General features: G+C 44.1%; 1 protein-coding gene and 1 non-coding gene across 3 annotated transcripts in view; one reads left to right on the forward strand and one right to left on the reverse strand.

The window, feature by feature from the left end:
* net overlaps positions 1-24,000 on the reverse strand; it is a 290,680-nt gene that overhangs the window by 57,507 nt on the left and 209,173 nt on the right. The window lies entirely within an intron of this gene.
* On the forward strand, positions 20,094-20,165 carry TRNAH-GUG (transfer RNA histidin (anticodon GUG)). Its single transcript has one exon. It is a non-coding gene; the product is annotated as a tRNA-His (tRNA).

The raw sequence follows: 24,000 nt of genomic DNA on the forward strand, positions 1-24,000 counted from the left end.
TTCTTCCTTGAGGCTAAGGGACCTCACAGATTCAACCCGATGAGGTGTTGGACTGTTTGTATGTATATATATATATATATATATATATATATATATATATATATATATATATATATATATATATATATATATATATATATATATATATATATATATTATATATATACATATATATATCCAATATACGTAAGTAATACTGACTTTTCTAAAGCGGAGCCAAATACCCATCCTGTGGGTGGTAGTGGACCCCATACCCATCCCATGGGCGGTAGTGGACCCCATACCAAACCTGTGGGCGGTAGTGGACCCCATACCAATCCCGTGGGTGGTGGTGGACCCCATACTCATCCTGTGGGCGGTAGTGGACCCCATACCCATCCTGTGGGCGGTAGTGGACCCCATACCCATCCCGTGAGCGGTAGTGGACCCCATACCCATCCCGTGAGCGGTAGTAGACCCCATACCCATCCTGTGGGCGGTAGTGGACCCCATACCCATCCCGTGAGCGGTAGTGGACCCCATACCCATCCCGTGAGCGGTAGTGGACCCCATACCCATCCTGTGGACGGTAGTGGACCCCATACCCATCCTGTGGGCAGTAGTGGACCCCATACCCATCCTGTGGGCAGTAGTGGACCCCATACCCATCCTGTGGGCAGTAGTGGACCCCATACCCATCCTGTGGGCAGTAGTGGACCCCATACCCATCCTGTGGGCAGTAGTGGACCCCATACCCATCCTGTGAGCTGTAGTACAAAAAAAAACTTAAAAGAAACTTAAAAAACTTAAAAACTTAAACTTAAAAAAAAACTTAAAAGTAAGAATATCATAAATAAAGAATTTACAGCAACTTCTTTATAACAATAAAAGAAACATGGAATAATTAATTCTTATTCCCATGTTACTTTTCTGTTACATTACAAACTTTCACAAACAAAATACGCAACACACTGATCAGCCACGATGCCCAGAGGAGCAGCAACAGTTCTCTTGAACAACAACATAAGCATTGGCTTGCAGACCAATAATAGCAACAGTACACTGAACTGTGTACAGATCAGCACTGACAACAGCAATATATACATCAAGAATAACAAAAAACTGCAGTAGTAACAACAACAGCTGTAGTAGCAACAGCATCAACAACAACAGCTGTAGTAGCAACAGCATCAGCTGTAGTAGCATCAGCAACAGCTGTAGTAGCAACAGCAGCAACAACAACAGCTGTAGATGCAGCAGCAACAGCAGCAGCAGCAACAGCAGCAACAGCAGCAGCAGCAACAGCAGCAGCAGCAACAGCAGCAGCAGCAACAGCAGCAACAACAACAACAGCAGCAGCAGCAGCAACAGCAACAGCAGCAGCAGCAGCAGCAGCAGCAGCTGTAGTAGCAACAGCATCAACAACAACAGCTGTAGTAGCAACAGCAACAGCTGTAGTAGCAACAGCATCAACAACAACAGCTGTAGTAGCAACAGCAACAGCATGTAGTAGCAACAGCAACAGCAGCAGCAGCAGCAGCAGCAACAGCAGCAACAATAACAACAACAGCAGCAGCAACAGCAACAGCAGCAGCAGCAGCAGCAGCAGCAGCAGCATCCACAGAGCAAGCCAAGGCGCGGGTGGCGTCAGAGAGGCGGGCACGGGGCTGGCGGTCAGGGAGCGTGTGTAGTGCTGGAGGCTGGGGTGGTGTTGACCTCTGTGTAGTGGGGGAGGAGGCGCGGGGGGGGGGGGGGGAGGCGGATGTTGGGTGTGGCTTACCCTACCCCCCCACCCCCACACACCACCCACCTGCACACACCTGTACTTCTAACTCACCCATTACACATCTGTCAGCTTTCGCCAGGTGGCCTATACCACCTACATGCGCCACCTAATGGTTTAAACCACCTGTGATTACCATCTTCAACCACCTGCTGCATTTAATTGGTCATCGAAAATACCTCCAGTTGATATCTAATCGCCCCTCCCCCCCACACACACACATCTGCTTCTTGACAGCCCACACCACCTGTAATAGCCACCTGGCTATTTGGACCTTCTACGACAGCCATAACACAGCTTCTACTAATCCCACACACACACACCTGTGCTACTTACAACTCCACACCACAACATCTGCGCCTATTCCCCTCCTCCCCCCCCCCACCCCCCACACTCTACATCACTTCACATCAACATAAGCTTCATTAGCAACCAATGTTCCCCCAGCATATATAATTCTAGTTCACATTCACATCTGTATGTGTGTGGGGTCACGCGGACCACACACACACAGCTCACATCAAGTCCGCTACAGCGTCCAAACATTACTGACACCTGCAGACACCTGTTGTTGCCCGTAACAGGTGTCTGGGGCAACTCACCTACACCATGTACACCACCCTACACACACACACACACACACACACACACACACACACACACACACACACACACACACACACACACACACACACACCAATGATGTAATTTTCACCTGTTACAAGAACAGCTGTGTTTACAGCTGCTAACAACAGGTGATCCTGACCCCTTCCAAGTGCTATATAGTCGCAATGGCTTGTCGCTTTCTCCCTGATAGTTCCCCGTACAACCCATGCAGGTGGTATCACTCATCAAATCCAATTAACAGATCAATCTCGACCAGTTATTCCATCTGCAGCAACTATCTGACCACCAACAGAACCTACAGCCACAGCCTCATCATCGACAGTCAATAATACCTAACCACTTCGATTGTATCTTGAGGTTATCTTGAGATGATTTCGGGGCTTTTTTTAGTGTCCCCGCAGCCCGGTCCTCGACGAGGCCTCCACCCCCAGGAAGCAGCCCGTGACAGCTGACTAACACCCAGGTACCTATTTTACTGCTAGGTAACAGGGGCATAGGGTGAAAGAAACTCTGCCCATTGTTTCTCGTCGGCGCCTGGGATCGAACCCAGGACCACAGGATCACAAGTCCAGCGTGCTGTCCGCTCGGCCGACCGGCTTGTAGGGCAAGCATCAGACATAACTGAATCTGCCGCTTTGCAATACAGTGAATCACCTGAGACAGCATATATAGACCCGTTCCGGCCGCGTATATCCGGTCTTCAGCATCCATCTAAGACAGGATACAGATGCAGTTAGACTTACATCTTCAAACTACCGGATCTCAACTACCCCCCTTACCGTTAGTCTGTACAGCATCCCTCAGGCCTTGGAGCTCGAACCTGTCAGGATATCCCCCAGTTTAACCGTGCGAATGAGGCACACTTATGTCCTGCTCAAACTACAGCCATTCACTACGCCCATGCGTTTCCCTGCTCCATTAGCCCCTCATCTTAGCACCTTTAAACCTGAGCACTGCATTTCCATTAGCACCACCTGAAGCCCATTAGCCTCATATGTCACTTCTGTGCCAGCGCCAGCTGTTAAGCTACGGCCAAAAATGTTATAAATATATTTATATATCCCCCCCCCTCTCCCTCCACACACACGCACGCACACACACACACAAGTTTCTCAAGTTACAGTGTCACGGCGAACACTTGTCTCACCATTAAAAGTAATTCTCTGGTGTTTGTCACCAGGACGACCTACCCATCACCTCTCTTGTCTTTCTTAGAGTCAGTCATTATTCTAAGTTTAAGAGCTCAAGTTCCCTATAGTGTGGTGCTGAGCTTGGCGCGGATATGTGGATGGTGTTCTCACTTTCCGTCACCTGGCGGTGGATCAAATCTCTTTCCATCTTGTACCAAACAGAATGAATATACATTTTTAAAATAAAATACAATTTAATCCCGTTACCCACGAGCACTAAATGTATAATTGTTTTTATTTATGTACTATAACACACACACACACACTATATATATTATATATATGCAATTGACGATCACAAAACACTGATCATTTTATGCGGAAAATCCACAGAGAAATATGAAATGAGGTGAACGTTTCGGCTTTGTTAAAGCCTTTTGTCAACACCAGACTCAACTAGTCTGGTGTTGACAAAGGCTTTAACAAAGCCGAAACGTTCACCTCATTTCATATTTCTCTGTGGATTTTCCGCATATTATATATATATATATATATATATATATATATATATATATATATATATATATATATATATATATATATGCATATCATAATAATTACATTTAAATACTTTATGCATATCATAATAATTACATTTAAAATAATATTATTCAGGCATGTGAAACTCGCAGTATTTAAACCTTAGATTTACATGTTTTTGGGGTTTATAAAAAAATGTCGACTTTTTAGTATCGCTGCTTCCTTATCCACTCTCATGTCCATGAGGATATCCTCATAATGCACCCAGAGTCTAACCATCCTGTGTGATGGGGACTTTTAGCATCACGTAGCTAGTTCTTGACACACTCTGTACTCCCCTTCATATAGTCTAGGGCAGCTAGTTCTTGACACACACTGTACTCCCCTTCATATAGTCTAGGGCAGCTAGTTCTTGACACACACTGTACTCCCCTTCATATAGTCTAGGGCAGCTAGTTCTTGACACACACTGTACTCCCCTTCATATAGTCTAGGGCAGCTAGTTCTTGACACACACTGTACTCCCCTTCATATAGTCTAGGGCAGCTAGTTCTTGACACACACTGTACTCCCCTTCATATAGTCTAGGGCAGCTAGTTCTTGACACACACTGTACTCCCCTTCATATAGTCTAGGGCAGCTAGTTCTTGACACACACTGTACTCCCCTTCATATAGTCTAGGGCAGCTAGTTCTTGACACACACTGTACTCCCCTTCATATAGTCTAGGGCAGCTAGTTCTTGACACACACTGTACTCCCCTTCATATAGTCTAGGGCAGCTAGTTCTTGACACACACTGTACTCCCCTTCATATAGTCTAGGGCAGCTAGTTCTTGACACACACTGTACTCTCCTTCATATAGTCTAGAGCAGCTAGTTCTTGACACACACTGTACTCCCCTTCATATAGTCTAGAGCATCTAGTTCTTGACACACACTGTACTCCCCTTCATATAGTCTAGAGCATCTAGTTCTTGACACACACTGTACTCCCCTTCATATAGTCTAGGGCAGCTAGTTCTTGACACACACTGTACTCCCCTTCATATAGTCTAGAGCATCTAGTTCTTGACACACACTGTACTCCCCTTCATATAGTCTAGGGCAGCTAGTTCTTGACACACACTGTACTCCCCTTCATATAGTCTAGAGCATCTAGTTCTTGACACACACTGTACTCCCCTTCATATAGTCTAGAGCATCTAGTTCTTGACACACACTGTACTCCCCTTCATATAGTCTAGGGCAGCTGTACAAATGCACAAGTACCTAAATATGATAAATAAAACACACGAATATAAAAAGCTATGATTTGTTCAGATTCGAAACCTATGTTTATGGGCAGCACAAAACGTCGACCAGACTGTGCGACACAGTGGTTGCCAGGATCAGGTTGGGTTATCGTTATCTGTAGCAGGTGGCTACAGGTGACGGATCTCCCAATCCTGAGCACTCCAGTTGCAAACTCTGTGAGCAGGAACTGGTGGCATGATCTCCCACACTACATCACCGAATGCCCAGTTATTAGACCTTTCAGACCAGTTGGCACGAGGTACCTGGAGCTTTGCAATCACTTTATTACCGTCGTGTTCTTGAGAATGTGAGAACGCACTCAAACGCACTCAAACGTACTCAAACCTTGCCAGTGAAGACTAATGACCACATATGACATATGACTGACCATCCTACGAGATGGATACCTTAGTATGACAGCTGGCTCGTGACACACTATGCAACCCTTCATATAATCTACGGCAGCTGAACAAATCCACAAGGGCCGTGACGAGGGTTCGAATCTACGTCCGAGAGGATCCCAGATTCCTCTACGGCAGCTGTATGAACACAGACGTACCCATGTTAAAAGAAAATAAGAAAAATGTGAAAAATATATGACGATTGATTTTTTGCAACTGACTGATTTATATATATATATATATATATATATATATATATATATATATATATATATATATATATATATATATATATATATATATATATATATATATATTCCGGCAGGTGTACCCCACTTCTTGGTGCATATACCGGTCAGCCTAACTAGCCGAATTTGACCTAACTAATGACCTATCTAATGACCTAACTAGCCGAATTTGATTTTAGGAAAAACAAATCTTATTGAAAGATGTTTTTCAATTACTATATGCATAATAGTTTTGGGTTATAACACACTCCTAATTTAGAAACCTAAACTAACCTGACCTAACCTAAACTAACCTAACCTAAACTAACCTAACCTGATTTAAATATGCCGATTATCGCTCAATACTACCAAGAATAGGCAAAAATAAACCTAAGTTATAAATTAATGTTATTACTTGAGGTGAATTAATTTCGAAAGATATGAAAATAAACAGAAATAGCTCTAGTCTATTTAAGCAAAGTAAACAAAGTAACTATAGTTACTCGCTTGTTGGTTAACGAGTATGCTGTTGTGGTTATAACTTTTAACAACCCTCCCTACAGCCTGATATACCACTTCAGACCTACGCCAGGCATATCCTTCAGATATTCATATATACATACATGTGTGTATATCACGAAAATAAACACGTGATTAAAAATGTGACAGTGTCAGACCACGGAGGAAAAATGAAACAGGAATTTCCTTAAGTACTTTCGTATATTAATACATCTTCAGAAGGAGTGTATGTATTGATACATCTGTATTAATACAGATGTGTTAATAGATGTATTAATAATAGATGTATTAATACATCTTCATTCCTTCTGAAGATGTATTAATATACGAAAGTACTTAAGGAAATTCCTGTTTCATTTTTCCTCCGTGGTCTGACACTGTCATATACATACATACATACAAACCTCATACGTGAGCCAGAAAATGTTCGTACACAAGTTATGTATATGAATATATATATATACATATACCCACTTCCGGGTACTCCAAATGCTAGTAAAGTATACCCAATACAAAACTGGGTATACTCCACTAACATCGAGGACTATACTCAGCTCTGAACGATAATTGAACGTTAAATGTTCACACGTTCATAATTTAGCGAGTTAATTTAAAATTAACTTTAAAAGTATGCTAATGCTATTGATATTCACTTTTAGCAGAGAATGAAAATAAAATGCAATAAATAGATTATAAATTATAAATATTATAAATTAAAATAAATAAATAATTATATAAATTAATTATATAAATTAATTAAATAAATAATTATAAATATAAAAATTATAAATAGATTATAAATAAATAGACCAATAAATAGAGTTTATGTATAAACGAAGACAATGGGTTTAGTTAGTTAGTTTAGTTCATTTATTATGCACCCCATACCCATCTTGTGGGCGGTAGTGGAGAGGGTTACAGAGGCACATAATGGGCTCAGGGACTGAACCATTGGGTACGGCTATATTATATTAAAGAAACAATCACGTTTCTCTAAATTAATTGAATTTTCACGTTAACATACAATGTTTGAAATTTCTTAACAATAAAAAATTTTGGTATACTTTCTTGGACTTTAAATATGAATATATATATATATATATATATATATATATATATATATATATATATATATATATATATATATATATATATATATATATATATATATACAACTTTAGAACACTTTCCCACCAGGAGACTCGAACCCTAGCCAGCACAGAAGCCTTCCAGCAACTGGCATAACAGGTACGCCTTAACCCTCTGCACCACCGCTCAGACCCTTAAAAGAGATGGTAATTTCGGAGTATTTAGGAGAGAGTTGTGCCTTAAGCAGAGACACTGTGTCTTCCCATATTAACAGGGACTTGATGAAATTAACGTCTAAATGACCCCTCACTTGCTCTGGTGCTCTTGGGAGGTGTTGATCTTTGGGGTATTTAAATACTCCGAAATTACCATCTCTTTTAAGGGTCTGAGCGGTGGTGCAGAGGGTTAAGGCGTACCTGTTATGCCAGTTGCTGGAAGGCTTCTGTGCTGGCTAGGGTTCGAGTCTCCTGGTGGGAAAGTGTTCTAAAGTTGTATACTTGACTCTCGTGTTTAGGAGAGTTGTGCCATATATATATATATATTTGCGTTGCTTCTGGGAGTATGGGTTCGAGTCACTTCTGGGGTGTGAGTTTTCAGTTGCATATTGTCCTGGGGACCATTCAGGCTTGTTCGCATATATATATATATATATATATATATATATATAATGAATTTTTAACTGTGCTATTATCAGTGACTAATGTTACTGATAACAGATGCTTCAAATTGTATTATGAATTGCATAAAGCGTCTATTATTGCAATAGATGATTTATGTTGCATTACAATACTATAAAATCAAGAATCTCCATTGAAAGAACACAATGCAAAGAGTTAAAGAATTAAGAGGAGAATAGCAGCGCGACTCGGCGCTCCAAACTGATACCACATTACTGAGCTAGTTCCTCGACTGATAAAAGATTCAGCCACCCAAAAGGTGGCACGGGCATGAATAGCCCGTAAGTGGTGGCTCTTTTGAGCCATTACCAGTATCAAGAGCTGATACTGGAGATCTGTGGAGGTGCGACTGCACCCTGCGTGACGGGAGATGTCTCCCGTGCTGAGCTAGTTCCTCGACTGATAAAAAGATTAAGCCACCCAAGAGGTGGCACGGGCATGAATAGCCCCGTAACTAGTTCCTCGTTCCCCTACTGCCAAAATATACTATAACCCGTGCCTGGGGTAGTCAGCTGTACTGGTGCTGGGGGAGAGAGGGGGATGATGATGGGGTTTCTTCGAGGGCGGGGGGGGGGGGAGGAGGGAGGGGGGGATTTCACTTCTTGAGGGGGGGGGGGATGGTTCTTGGGATGGGTGAATTGGGGTGACCTTCTTGAGAGCGGGGGGAGAAGGGGGAGGTCTTTCTTGGGGTGGGGGTGGGGGGGGGAAGGAGGAACCTTCCTCGGAGGGGGGGGGCGTCTTGTAGCGTGGGGAGGGGAAGGGGGAGTAGAAGAAGAGAGAGAGAGAGAGAGAGAGAGAGAGAGAGAGAGAGAGAGAGAGAGAGAGAGAGAGAGAGAGAGAGAGAGAGAGAGAGAGAGAGAGAGAGAGAGAGCGAGAGAGAATAAGAAAGACAGAGGCAGAGAGGGGGCAACTAGAGGGAATAATGTGAGAATGGATAAAAATGAATAAACAATAATCAAGAAATAGAAGAAATAAAGAATAGGTGAGAAGAGAAGCGACGTAGAGAGTGAGAGGGAAAAACAGCAACCTAAACGGGAACATAGAAAACCGTGAATAAATGTGAATAAATGAATAAAAGAAGAACGACTTCTAGACTGAAGAAGCAGGATATAGAAAGAAAACTAAGAACGAAGATGAGGAGAAAGCTAAACAAAGAACGAACTAAGAAGGAAGATGAAAACAAAGGAATATATAGACAATGAGAGAGAGAGACGAACTAAATCAAATTTATATCCTCTATAAACTCCACTAAACACCAACTGAGGCACCTTCTCCAGAGGTGAAACTTGGCGCCCACAGACCCTCATTTGTCACCTACGTACGCACGTGCGCGCACGCACACACCAGGCTACACCAGAGAGAGAGAGAGAGAGAGAGAGAGAGAGAGAGAGAGAGAGAGAGAGAGAGAGAGAGAGAGAGAGAGAGAGAGAGAGAGAGAGAGAGAGAGAGAGAGAGAGAGAGAGAGAGACAGAGTACCCACAAAGGGACCGCAGCAACAGCAAAGAAAACGGTTAGCAACAGGATAACCAGTAACGGTAATATTACTAAATATCAACAGTATTGCCCTATCACCCTCTCCTAGGCAATTGACCAAGCGCCCCCCCCCCTCCTCCCCTCTCCCCCGCGGCCAAACTTGACCAATCGTCTCCCTGTCAAGTTAGGCTGCTAGTAGAAGGGTGTGGCTTGTTATGGAAGGGTGTGGCTTGATACGGGAGAGGCTTGGCGTGTGAGGAAGAAGGGTGTGGCCCCCAAACACAGGTCATGAAATAAGTCAGGTTTGGACACCATCATCTCCACCCCCCCACCCACCCCCACCCCCCACCCCCGCGGGGTTCATGTTATCATAAAATATCGTCGGCACGTTACCATCGGCTCATTAGCAAGCTGCTGTTCAATTAAGCTGGGGGGCTGGTTCACTAAGTTTGGGGGCTGGTTCACTAAGCTGGGGGCTGGTTTACTAAGCTGGGGGCTGGTTCACTAAGCTGGGGGCTGGTTTACTAAGCTGGGGGCTGGTTCACTAAGTTTGGGGGCTGGTTCACTAAGCTGGGGGCTGGTTTACTAAGCTGGGGGCTGGTTCACTAAGCTGGGAGCTGGTTCACTAAGCTGGGGGCTGGTTCACTAAGCTGGGAGCTGGTTCACTAAGCTGGGGGCTGGTTCACTAAGTTTGGGGGCTGGTTCACTAAGCTGGGGGCTGGTTCACTAAGCTGGGGGGCTGGTTCACTAAGCTCGGGGCTGGTTCACTAAGCTGGGGGCTGGTTCACTAAGCTGAGGGCTGGTTCACTAAGCTGGGAGCTGGTTCACTAAGCTGGGGGCTGGTTCACTAAGCTGGGGGGCTGGTTCACCAAGCTGGGGGCTGGTTCACTAAGCTGGGGGGCTGGTTCACTAAGCTGGGGGCTGGTTCACTAAGCTGGGGGCTGATTCACTAAGCTGGGGGCTGGTTCACTAAGCTTGGGGGCTGGTTCACTAAGCTTGGGGGCTGGTTCACTAAGCTGGGGGGCTGGTTCACCAAGCTGGGGACTGGTTCACTAAGCTGGGGGCTGGTTCACTAAGCTGGTGACTGGTTCACTAAGCTGGGGGCTGGTTCACTAACCTGGGGCTGGTTCACTAAGCTGGGGGCTGGTTCACTAAGCTGGGGGCTGGTTCACTAAGCTGGGGCTGGTTTACTAAGCTGGGGGCTGGTTCACTAAGCTGGGGGGCTGGTTCACTAAGCTGGGGGGCTGGTTCACTAAGCTGGGAGCTGGTTCACTAAGCTGGGGGCTGGTTCACTAAGCTGGGGCTGGTTCACTAAGCTGGGGGCTGGTTCACTAAGCTGGGGCTGGTTTACTAAGCTGGGGGCTGGTTCACTAAGCTGGGGGCTGGTTCACTAAGCTGGGGGCTGCTTCACTAAGCTGGGGGACTGGTTCACTAAGCTTAGGGGCTGGTTCACTAAGCTGGGGGCTGTTTCACTAAGCTTGGGACTGGTTCACCAAGCTGGGGGGCTGACTCTCAATCACCCAATTTACACAACTTTCAGAGTGAGTCGCCCCACAAACTGCCCATTAACAAATCAACCACAATTCCATCCTACACCTCACTTTGAGGTCCCCTGAAGAGTTTACCAGAGCTCACGGTAGACGCCATTAACAGGAAGGAGTGTTAGTGACACTCGCGTATAATCGGAATCAGCTGACAGCATGTAAACAAGAGGGAACACAAACGAGACACCGTGTAGTTAGTCTCGGAGATTACCACAGGGAGCAGACTAACACCACAAGTGATAAAGATGTAATCAGACTTAAGGCTGCATGTAAATAAGAGATGTGAGGAGAGAGAGAGAGAGAGAGAGAGAGAGAGAGAGAGAGAGAGAGAGAGAGAGAGAGAGAGAGAGAGAGAGAGAGAGAGAGAGAGAGAGAGAGAGAGAGAAAAGGGACAGACAGGCAGGCACACACACACACACACACACACACACACACACACACACACACACACACACACACACACACACACACACACACACACACACACACACACACACACAGGAAGCAGCCCGTAACAGCTGTGTAACTCCCAGGCACCTATTTGCTGCTAGGTAACAAGAGCATCAAGATGAAAGAAACTCTGCCCATTTGTTTCCCGCCATCGCTGGGGTTCAAACCCCGGTCCCCAGGATTACGAGTCCTGAGTGCTCTCCACTCAGCCACCAGGCGCCTGGCGTGTGTGTGTGTGTGTGGATGTCGTTGTGAGCAAGTTGATCGTGTTCCATTTCTTCTGTTCATTTATTAATATGATCTTGATAGGTCTCTCGCACGAGTCTCTGATTATCTGATGCGGGCGTGGCTGTCTGGTGTGTGTGTGTGTGTGTGTGTGTGTGTGTGTGTGTGTGTGTGTGTGTGTGTGTGTGTGTGTGTGTGTGTGTGTGTGTGTGTGTGTGTGTGTGTGTGAAAAATAATTGATCATTGAGTGACAGTTGAGAGGCTGTTCAAAAGAGCAGAGCTCAACCCCCACAAGCACAATTAGGAGAATACAACTAGGTGAATACACACACACACACAAGAAAGAGAAAGGTGGGCAGACTGCATTTTCTTAGACTGTCAGAAAGCCTTTGACACAATACCTCACAAAAGGCTGTTACAAAAGTTGAAGCAACAGGCAGGAGTAAAAAGTTAAGGTGCTCCAGTGGATAAGGGAGTATTTAAGCAACAGGAAACAGCGAGTAACTACGGTCTCACCATAGCCCGTGCTACTGGAACTTCTTGTTCTGAGTAGCTGAATCTAAAACAACAACAACAACAACAACAGCGAGTAACTCTGAGGAGGGAAGGCATCAGAGTGGCGAGATGTCACCAGTGGAGTCCCACAGGGACTCTGTGCTTGGACCCATCCAGTTTCTAAAATATGTAAGCGGCCTTCCAGAGACTCATTCCTCTCAATGTTTGCTGATAATGCAAAAATTATGAGAAAAATCGAAACAGATGATGATAGACTACAGGACGACCTGAACAAACTAGTGGAATGGTCTAGAAAATGGCTACTAAAGTTCAACTCAGGAAAGTGTAAAGTAATGACGTTAGGCGAAGGGAACAGAAGGCTGAACACAAGGTACCATCTGGGAGGTGATATCCTGCAAGAGTCAAATAGAGAAAAAAAAATCTGGGGGTTGATATCACACCGAACCTGTCCTCAGAGGCCCACATCAAAAGGATATCATCAGCGGCATATGCTAGACTGGCCAACATAAGAACTGCCTTTAGAAACTTGAGTAAGAAATCGTTCAGGATCCTGTAAACCACTTATGTAAGACCAATCCTGGAGTATGCAGCTTCAGTCTGGAGTCCATATCTAGTTAAACACAAGACAAAGTTCAGAGGTATGCCACCAGACTAGTCCCGGAACTGAGAGGTATGAGCTACGAGGAAAGGCTAAGGGAGCTGAACCTCACATCTCTGGAAAACAGAAGAGTAAGGGGAGACATAATAACCACCTACAAAATTCTCAGGGGAATTGACATGATGGACAAAGACAAACTCTTCAGCACGGGTGGGACACGAACAAGGGGACACAGGTGGAAACTTAGTACCCAGATGAGCCACAGAGACGTTAGAAAGAATTTTTTCAGTGTCAGAGTAGTTAACAGATGGAATGCATTAGGAAGTGATGTGGTGGAGGCTGACTCCATACACAGTTTCAAGTGTAGATATGATAGAGCCCAGTAGGCTCAGGAACCTGTACACCAGTTGATTGACAGTTGAGAGGCGGGACCAAAGAGCCAGAGCTCAAGCCCCGCAAGCACAACTAGGTGAGTACACATATTTTCAAACAGAAAAGGTAGATTGACTGAAATATAACAATCAGATAAACGAAAATCTTTACTAAAATAGGATATAATACATGTAGAGAAGAGAGAGAGAGAGAGAGAGAGAGAGAGAGAGAGAGAGAGAGAGAGAGAGAGAGAGAGAGAGAGAGAGAGAGAGAGAGAGAGAGAGAGAGAGAGAGAGAGAGAGAGAGAGAGAGAACAGCCTCACCAAGGTAGAAACCCCACCAGGTCCCAAGTCACACCGATCGCAGCACTTACGAGCCCGACTTACGACCCTCCAGCTCTCCGAGATGTCAAGTTATGATGCCCTGTAAGTTGTGCACTGAGAGATCGTAAGATGAGAGATATGCCAGAAAGTTGTTCCGACTCCCGCCGCCGACTTAAGACAAGCGAGGAGGGGGTGGGAGGAGGGGGTGGGGGGTAGGGGATTGAGGGGGGGTAGGGGTGGAGGGGGGGGGGTCCCACAGGTGAGAACGAGGACGAAAAAATGGGGAATAGGGGGGGGGGGCACGAAAGTGAGGAAATCCCTGATCTGAGGGCGGGCAGTGACTGCCATAAAAACCCGACGTTTCGTACCCTCGTCTATACGAGACCAATTATGATCTACGATAGCTCGTCAAGGGGGCCAACCGGTGGCGCAGCGGTAACACACTCGCCCCTCCCCTCGCGAGCGGATTGGTGAGAAATAGAGAATGCTAAACGCGTTTTCGGCTTAATTCGCCTTCATCAGAGCAAAACAGAATGAACCAACAGTAGAATGATAGAATATCCAACATAGGAAAATAATTCTTAACTTGTAGGTATAGTGACTGAAAGGTCGAGAGGGTCATTCTGACACCACTATAATCCCTATAATGGGGAAATGGGAGGGGGGTGTTATTCAACTGATAATATTTTAACTATAACTATATCTGAACTATATAACTCTTAACTATCTATAACTCTGAACTATATCTCTCTGCACTTACAAGCTTCCTACCCCAAAAAGAGAGATTAAAGGAGACTAATTAATCTAATTACTGACATGAGTAATTAATGTTAAGAGACAGGTGTTGTAGGGCACTCTCTCTCTCTCTCTCTCTCTCTCTCTCTCTCTCTCTCTCTCTCTCTCTCTCTCTCTCTCTCTCTCTCTCTCTCTCTCTCTCTCTCTCTCTTTTTCTCTCTCTCTCTCTTTTTCTCTCTCTCTCTCTCTCCTGTATGTCCTTCACATCATCTATAATCCCCAACATTCAAGTCTGTAGATTTTGTAAACATCTCTAAACTACTCATCGTTTAATTAACCCCATCCAAACATCTTCACCTGTTCATCACTCAAACCAACATCTCATCATAAAGTCAAAATTTTGACAAACTATAATGACAAAATTTGAAAAATAAAATGCAAATAACACCAATCAATCATTCCCCCCTAAAATAAATTAAAATACAATTTTTTTAAGAGAAAAACATCATTCAATGCATAACTCTAAATCAATTATAATTCCTTCAAATGTGCACTAAACTCACCAAATTTTAAACGTCTCATTAGATGATTGTGCTCATAACAACAATTAAAAGACAATTAGAGGCAACAAATGACCGCTAATTACCCATAATTCCCCAAACATCGATGTTTATCACACTCTTCGAGTGGTTAATTAGTTTACCTTAGCCCAAGCGGACAATTGGTTATCTCCATTTAAGGGACAGGAGGATTGGGGGTCGTTATAAAAAGTGATGAACGATAATGAACAAACCAGTGTTGGCGAACAGTATATATATATATATATATATATATATATATATATATATATATATATATATATATATATATATATATATATATATATATATATATATATATAGGGGACAATAAGTTAGAACAAGATTTTCTTATGAACTAAAAGGCTTTCGATCTTCCTCAGACCCTAATGAATGAATTGCTTCGGTCACGCCATTGCAATAATAATTAAAGAATTTATATATATATATTATATATATATATATATATATATATATATATATATATATATATATATATATATATATATATATATATATATATATATATCGCTGTACCTATCGATGATTTGTGTTGTTGAATATGACCGAAATCAGCGAAATCATCGATAGGTACAGCGATAGCAGGCGGCTCGACATTTGCGAGGCACTACACATCAAAAAGTCAACACCAGCAATCAACAGCCAGTTAATGCACAACTATATTCTACCCACTTCAAGACTCTGAACCAATATAGAAGCATCAAGAGGAATCATCATGGGCCAATAGGCCTTCTGCAGTTACTTCCATTCTTATATTTTTATACCCATTGTTCGTGTTCTATCATGTGTAAATATCAATCACCTCACCCAGAACTTTTGTACCATATCACCTCACCCAAATGCGAGTATAAGTATGGATGTATTTTGCGTGTATACAGGTTACAGTTGTGTGTGTAAACTAATGTCTTTGAAAATGTAATAAGTTATTACGAAACGCGTTCAGGCATCAGACTAGAAATAAAAATGAACTTTAGAGAATTGATTTTTCAATTACCAGCGACAGTGAAAAGAAACATAAGAAATATTGAGTAAAATCATGTTAGAATTATTAATCTTACCTTTTCGGTCATATTCAACAACACATGTTAACAAGAAAGACTGCTACATATATATATATGTAGTATATATATATATATGTCCCTAAGTGGGCATGTGAAGGCATAGACGACGTTAGTTTCCTTCAAGGCGTTCTACGTTGTGTCTGGACCAAACAGAACGCCTTATATCAAACAAATTACGGTTCACAGACATTATAAGAGCAGACGAAGCAAGAAATAAACAACGTAACGTTACTCAAAGCTGACACAAAAATGCTACAAACAGAATACAGGAGTCTTTGCAGCATTACCTAACAGTGCTCAGCTAGCAGTGAGGGCAGGTCTTAGCTAATGCTGACTCACCTGCATGTTGTTGTTTAAGATTCGCTACTTGGAACAAAAAAGTTCCAAGTAGCACGGGCTATGGTGAGCCCGTAGTCTCAGCACCTCAGGAGGGGGGTGGGGGGGGGGTGTACAGGTCGGGTTGTGGTTGTTTGCTTCCCTTTTAGTACCTCCTCCTCCCCCCCCCCCCCACCTACATCTTCCCTCCCCTCTCGCCCAGGTAACGAGACGCAGGTGCCACGATCTCATTACCTCTATATTTACTCTACCCGATACCCCTCACCCCCACCCCCCCCCTCCCCTTCCTCACCCACCAACCTCTCTGATTCATCTCCTTATTACTCACGTTCATCTGCCTTCTCTACCCTGTGCCCTGATTCCTTGCATATTTTCTCCTCCCTCTACCCCCTAATTCCCCCCCCCCCCCCCTCACCTCTCTCTCTCTCTCTATGCATATAAGAACGTCTGTCTGTCCAAACCTGGAAGCCAGACGCTAAGGGCTAGACTCAATCAACTATGCCAATCCTATCCTAACCAAGCTTAACCTATGGTCAACCTAACTTATTTAAACCTATCCTAACCTATCCTAACTTAGTCTTCGTTATGTATCTGTTAGACTGTTTCATCTCTGAGTCAACCAACCATGATTTTATCTCTCCACACATCCATAACAAAAAAATATCAGAGCTCTTGATGATAAGAGAAACACGTGTCCGATACTTCGTCACGGCTTTAGCTTCGCCTTTGACATGCCGCGGCGACTTAGACGAGAGATAGAGACGGTCCATGTGTACCGTGCATGTGTTGGAACGAGTGGGAGGAGGCGTGTGATGGCGGGAATGTAGTCTGATATCTTTTAGAAAGGAATACTTTGTATGAGTCACGCGGCGGAAGCAAGCAAGCAAGCTTGTCTTTGCTGCTGTTGTTGTTTCAAGCGAAGGTTATACATATAATAATAATAATATTATTATTATTATAATCAGAATCATTACTTTGTATGTTTTAATACAAACTATCATAGATATTATTTAAAATTTTAAACATATAATGTCAGATGTATTTCTTTAAAGGCAGACTTAATGAGATTTTGAAAATAAGTAAATAAATAAATATAAGTATATATATATATACCTTGACAGCCTTCGCAGATTAGCGCAGGTAAATTAGAAGTAAGTGTATGTTTCTTAAGCTTTTGCGAGGAGAGGTCAAAGGTCAAGAGTGTTCAATGGGCGGAGACGATTTGTGTTTCCTCGTTAATATTACGAGTGCATGACGCGTCTGATGCGTCTGTCTGTCCATCTGTTGCCTAATCTGATCCGTTATCCTTATAATTCTTGTTATCAGTTTGCGTGTACACTCTCTCGTACTGAAGATGTAAGGTTGAGTGGGAAGAGTGCGTGGGGGGAGGGGTATGTGGGGGTTAGTGGATGGGGGGTCAAGAAGTGGGGGTGTGGGGGGGGACGATTGTTTAAGGCGTCTGGTCAACCTGAACTTGCACCAACAACAGCAGAATACGATTTAGGGGTCAAAGTTCATGGGGCTGATATAGGGGTCAGAGTTCACACGATCACCGCGCGCTGGACTGTGGTCAGGAGAGAGAGAGAGAGAGAGAGAGAGAGAGAGAGAGAGAGAGAGAGAGAGAGAGAGAGAGAGAGAGAGAGAGAGAGAGAGAGAGAGAGAGAGAGAGAGAGAGAGAGAGAGAGAGAGAGAGAGAGAGAGAGAGAGAGAGAGAGAGAGAGAGAGAGAGAGAGAGAGAGAGAGAGAGAGAGAGAGAGAGAGAGAGGGAGAGAGAGAGAAGAGAGAGAGAGAGAGAGAGAGAGAGAGAGAGAGAGAGAGAGAGAGAGAGAGAGAGAGAGAGAGAAGAGAGAGAGAGAGAGAGAGAGAGAGAGAGAGAGAGAGAGAGAGAGAGAGAGAGAGACACAGCTTCAGAGGGTGAGACAGAGAGGCACAATTGAATGCAAACCAATCACTACACATCATATCCTCCGATCAGGACAGGCATACATACGTTTTGGCAACTACTTAGTGCTCAGTGAGGAATTTTTAATTGATCAATAAGCGCCATGCGGTGATCCCAGCATGCAAGAACACCAAGACATTAAGAGACATTACACTTTCTCGACAGCAGCGGTTGCAAAACACTCTAATTATGACGTACAGCTTCACCCGCCCATCTTGAGTACACACACCGCTTTCCTGAAAGGCCTGATATGCCGTCTTAAGAGAGGGTGGGTGAGGGTGAGGGCGTGAGGGTGTAGGGTGTGGGCGTAAGGGTGGGTGGGAAATGTACGACTTTCAGCGGGGGAACGAAGCGTTAATGACATGTTTATTACTGACCGTAATGGCCTCTTTAAGACGTGTAATGTTGTTCTCTTAATGAGTTTAATGTCTTATTATTTGTAGTGTGTTTGGGTTTTTTTTATCGGCGGGAGGTTGTGTGTGTGTGTAGGTGTGTGTGTGTGTGTGTGTGTGTGTGTGTGTGTGTGTGTGTGTGTGTGTGTGTGTGTGTGTGTGTGTGTGTGTGTGTTTTAAATGCTTCGTTAACTGAATTTCAAATAAACGGCTGAACAATATAAAATACCCAGGGGGGCAACTTTTACGACACGGGACGGGAATTGGAATCGTTAACTGCAGAACTAGCATGGTTAAGTTAGGGTTAGATTACACAAGGCTAGGAAGAGTTGGGGTTACGCAAGATTAGGTTGGGCTAGGTTATCTAAAGTTAGGTTGAATTAGAAAAGCGTAAGGTTAGGCTGAATCAGAAAATGCTGGATTAAGAAGAGCGCGTGAAGAGTGGAATCGTATTTCTGTTTTTATTTCAGGTTGGTTTTACTTCTGTATATTTATACATAAGTGTGATATAGCACCTTTAAGAAAGTTATGTACAGTTATAGAGCTCTTCTCCACTTTACAATTTTATGTATACCTATGTATACCTATGTATACCTATATGTATACCCATGTATACCTCTATGTATACTCGACGTTAAGTAAGCAGGCTAGTGATCCTAACAGCCGTGAATGTAAAAATTTCACAAGACTACGAGTCAAAACCTATCACCACTTTATTCACCATTTTCTACTCTCCCAAAATACACCGAGCAATGAGCATAGCTCACATGATATATCGTGTATAACTGTCTCACAAGAGCGCTCATAAACGGTGTGTATACTGCCCCCTTCCTTTGGCTCCCTCTCCAACGCTCTCACGTTCATACTGTCTGCTCCTATAGTAGCCTCGTGTGTATGTGTGTATTCACCTAGTTGTGTTTGCGGGGGTTGAGCTTTGCTCTTTCGGCCCGCCTCTCAACTGTCAATTAACAACTGTTTCTAACTACTACTACTATAGTTTTTTCTCCACACACACACACACACACACACACACACACACACACACACACACACACACACACAGAGTGAGCAGCAGAGTGGCGCAGTGGAAGCGTGCTGGGCCCATAACCCAGAGGTCCGTAGATCGAAACTACGCTCTGCTACGAAATTGTTTTTTTAAGAGTCACGGCCTCTGAGTGGGGTCTGCCGCCGGTGGCCGGACGGTCGTCAGCTCAAGCCCACGTTATTGTGTGTTCTTCATTTTTTACACAGTCCTCGGTGGCCGTGATCGTATAGTGGTTAGTACATTGCGTTGTGGCCGCAATAACCCAGGTTCGAATCCTGGTCACGGCAGTGAAAGGAAGTTAACTTTTAGTGCTGGGAAGACGGGACACCACGAGCGTAGCTCTCATCCTGTAACTACACTTAGGTAATTACACACACACACACACACACACACACACATGGACATAGACGAAATGTTCACACGAATAGTAACAGAACGAGGGGACATGGATGGAAGCTTGAAACTCAGATGAGTCACAGAGATGTTAGGAAGTTTTCTTTTAGCGTGAGAGTAGTGGGGAAATGGAATGCACTTCAGGAACAGGTTGTGGAAGCAAATACTATTCATAATTTTAAAACCAGGTATGATAGGGAAATGGGACAGGAGTCATTGCTGTAAACAACCGATGCTCGAAAGGCGGGATCCAAGAGTCAATGCTCGATCCTGCAGACACAACTAGGTGAGTACACACACACACACACACACACACACACACACACACACACACACACACACACACACACACACACACACACCAAGAAGCAGCCCGTGACAGCTGACTAACTCCCAGGTATCTATTTAATGTAACAGGGGCATTCAGGGTGAAAGAAACTTTGCCCATTTCTTTCTGCCTGGTGCGGGAATCGAACCCGCGCTACAGAATTACGAGTCCTGCACGTTATCCACCAGGCTACCAGGCCTCTGTGTGTGTGTGTGTGTGTGTGTGTGTGTGTGTGTGTGTGTGTGTGTGTGTGTGTGTGTGTGTGTGTGTGTGTGTGTGTGTGTGTGTGTGTGTGCACTCACCTATTTGTGCTTGCGGGGGTTGAGTTCTAGCTCTTTGGTCCCGTCTCTCAACTGTCAGTCAACTGAGACAAGTGTGTTTGTGTGTCTAAACTTGCAGAATTGTTCTATTTTGTGTTATATATTTATCACCTTATCAATATCCCCCCCCCCCTCGTTATACCCCCCTTTTTAGACGTAGGTAGGTGGCTAGATAACCCTTGCACGCATGACTAATTAAGCGTGTTTAATATTTCTCCAAAAAACTGCTTTATTAAGTTCGTTTGTAATTATTTAAACGAACTTATAATCTTTCGAAAACAATGAAAATTTGAACTTGCCTTAAAATAGGAGGTTTTCTGTCCCTGGTTGACCAGCTGCCCACTCTTACCTGTCACGGCATAAACGTGAACTATTAAAATGCTTTATTGAATACTTGTATACATTTAAATCCTAAACATACACAACAAATAATAAAATGACGACATAAATGATATTAATTCACACATATACAAGCATGGCAGATAGTGATACTGAAGAGAATTATAATTGGCTTGTTATAATTACCTAGTCTTGACGAATCTGGCCCCCAGGCTGCCAGTTACTTGTTAACGTCGAAGCTATTGTGCTCGTTCAAGATCCAGTCGGGTCTTAAGGCGCGCTCGTAGATTCTGGGCCTTCTTGTAGCCACAGACGACATTATTTTCCAAAGTTGTTATCAACGTATATTATGATATCTGTAACGTTACGTTAGATTCCATTTAGATTTGTGCATTTCAGTTTCAGACGCCGAATTAGAGAGTGAACAGTTGATTTTGTACGTTTATTATGCATTCTATACGCATTCCCGTGGGGGGTGGGGGTGGGGGGGTGGGGGGGTGGGGGAGGGGTAGAATTGGGTGCATAATAAATGAGCAAAATCTAAATTTTATTCACTCACTCGATACCCCTCTATTTTGATTTCATTTGAACGCGCACAGAAAAGGATGACAAAGTTAATCCTAGGAATTAATCCTAGCTACATCCTCCTGTAGCAGCTAAGCCTAGCTGCATACCCCCCCCCCCCTCCCCCCCTCGACATCAGCCAAGGTGAACACTATGCAGCAGTGGTCTTCCCTGCCAGTTGTCAAGAGGGGGGGGGGGTGTCAAGGGGGCGTGTGGGTCAAGAGGGGGACTTCGTCTGACACCTGTACGTCAACACGTCCTCTTCTGACACCTATCCGTCAACACGTCCTCGTCTGACACCTATCCGTCAACACGTACAATAGGTACAGAATGCTCTAGCGCCGTACGTTTCTTAAGTGGCTGAACCCAATTCGAATTAGATGCTCGTCAAATAGTGACAACAAGATGGACGGCCCGCCCCACCCCTCACACACCATCACTATCACCACCACCATCATCTCCATCACCATCACTACCCCCCCCTCTCCCCTCGTTACCATCCCCTCACTAATGATCTATATACGTGTCTTCCACTCCGTGTACCTTAATTACCTCCCTTTTAATTAGGAGCAACGAAGGGCCCCACCCTCGTTCCGGTGGTAGGGGCTGGTTAGGGGGGTCGCCTGGTTTTGTGGGGAATGAGCTTCAGCGCTTGGAACCCGGCTCTGAGCCGTTAATCGAGGCGCATATGGTGCTTAATCTATCGATCGGCGTCGCCCCTCTTCAAACAACCTCATCATATGATGCTTAACTAACCAATTGAGGTTTGTCATTGTTACAGATGGAATTGCAGTGTATATGTAACTACGGGCTCACCATAGCCCGTGCTACTTGGAATTTTTTGTTCCAGGTAGCAAGTCTTATACAACAACAACATGCAGTGTATGAATATACAGCCTGTTCGTTCGAATTGCCATTTCGTACACAATACAACTGTTGATCCCCTAACCAGAAATGTACGTGCCCAAACGACCCACCTAACCTATCGAACCTGAGGCGTGAAAATCGTCAATATTACGGTGCTTTAATTGGTACTAATGCATCGCAATTTTAACGATTTGGTTGATTCCGCGCAAATATGTGACTTCCTCGCCCCAGCGTTTGTCCCACCTTATACGTCACTATTGGAACGGTTCTTGTGATGTCTCTCCCTAGCTCACTTACGACCCTCAGGTCCCAGGTGAACCACTTACGACCTCGGGTCCCAGGTGGACCACTTACGACCTCGGGTCCCAGGTGGACCACTTACGACCTCTGGTCCCACGTGGCCCACTTACGACCTCGGGTCCCAGGTGGACCACTTACGACATCGTGTAAGCTGAGGTCGTAAGTGAGCCAGCTGTAAGTGAGTAAGTGAGGTCGTAGGTGGCCCACTTACGACCTCAGCTCCCAGGTGTGACCCAGCTAGGACCCCACACCTTCTCAAGTAGGTCTTCGTATAACTTTTCAGTGCAATTGAGTATTTTATATGTCGTGACCATGGCCCTTAAAGATCTTGTTTTCATTAGACCAGTGGGGAAATTTACAGAGGATAAACTTCATTACCTAAAAAAAAAACAAATCACGGTTTTAGAAAGGTTAAATCCAATTTAACTAGCGACTGAATTATACGATAACATGAAGAGATGAACGACAGGATGGACTGCACATTTTAGGACTGTCAAAAAGTCCCTCGACATTATTTCTCACATTATATTGTAGATAAATTAAAAACACAAACAAAAAATAATCTAGAATTACAGACAATACCAAAAAATGCTAAACTGAGACATTTGACAGTGAATAATCCACTAAACATTTTTCATTTCATTAATTTATTATGCACCCCATACCCAACCCGCGGGCGGAGGTGGGGGATAGGAATGGAGGAGTGTATAATAAACTACAAAACGAGGTTCGAATCCTCGTCACAGGCCCTTGTGGATTTGTTCATTTAAAGTACAAATAAATCGTCACTATATCCGGCCATCAAGGAGACCAAAGTATGACGTCATACGCTATATGCCTCTGCACCGCTCACCCTTAAACAAGGTGACTCAGACGACGACGCGCGATGCTAATTACACTGTCAGACGTTAACTGCCTTGTTGTGAAGTAGTTCCAGATGGTTGGGCCTTACTCCGGGGAAATGGCTTTCTCGCCTTGCAAGTACTTGAAGACAGAGATGAGAGAGAGAAA

This window comes from Procambarus clarkii, chromosome 70 (genome assembly GCF_040958095.1).
Source record: "Procambarus clarkii isolate CNS0578487 chromosome 70, FALCON_Pclarkii_2.0, whole genome shotgun sequence".
Taxonomy (NCBI): Eukaryota; Metazoa; Arthropoda; class Malacostraca; order Decapoda; family Cambaridae; genus Procambarus; species Procambarus clarkii.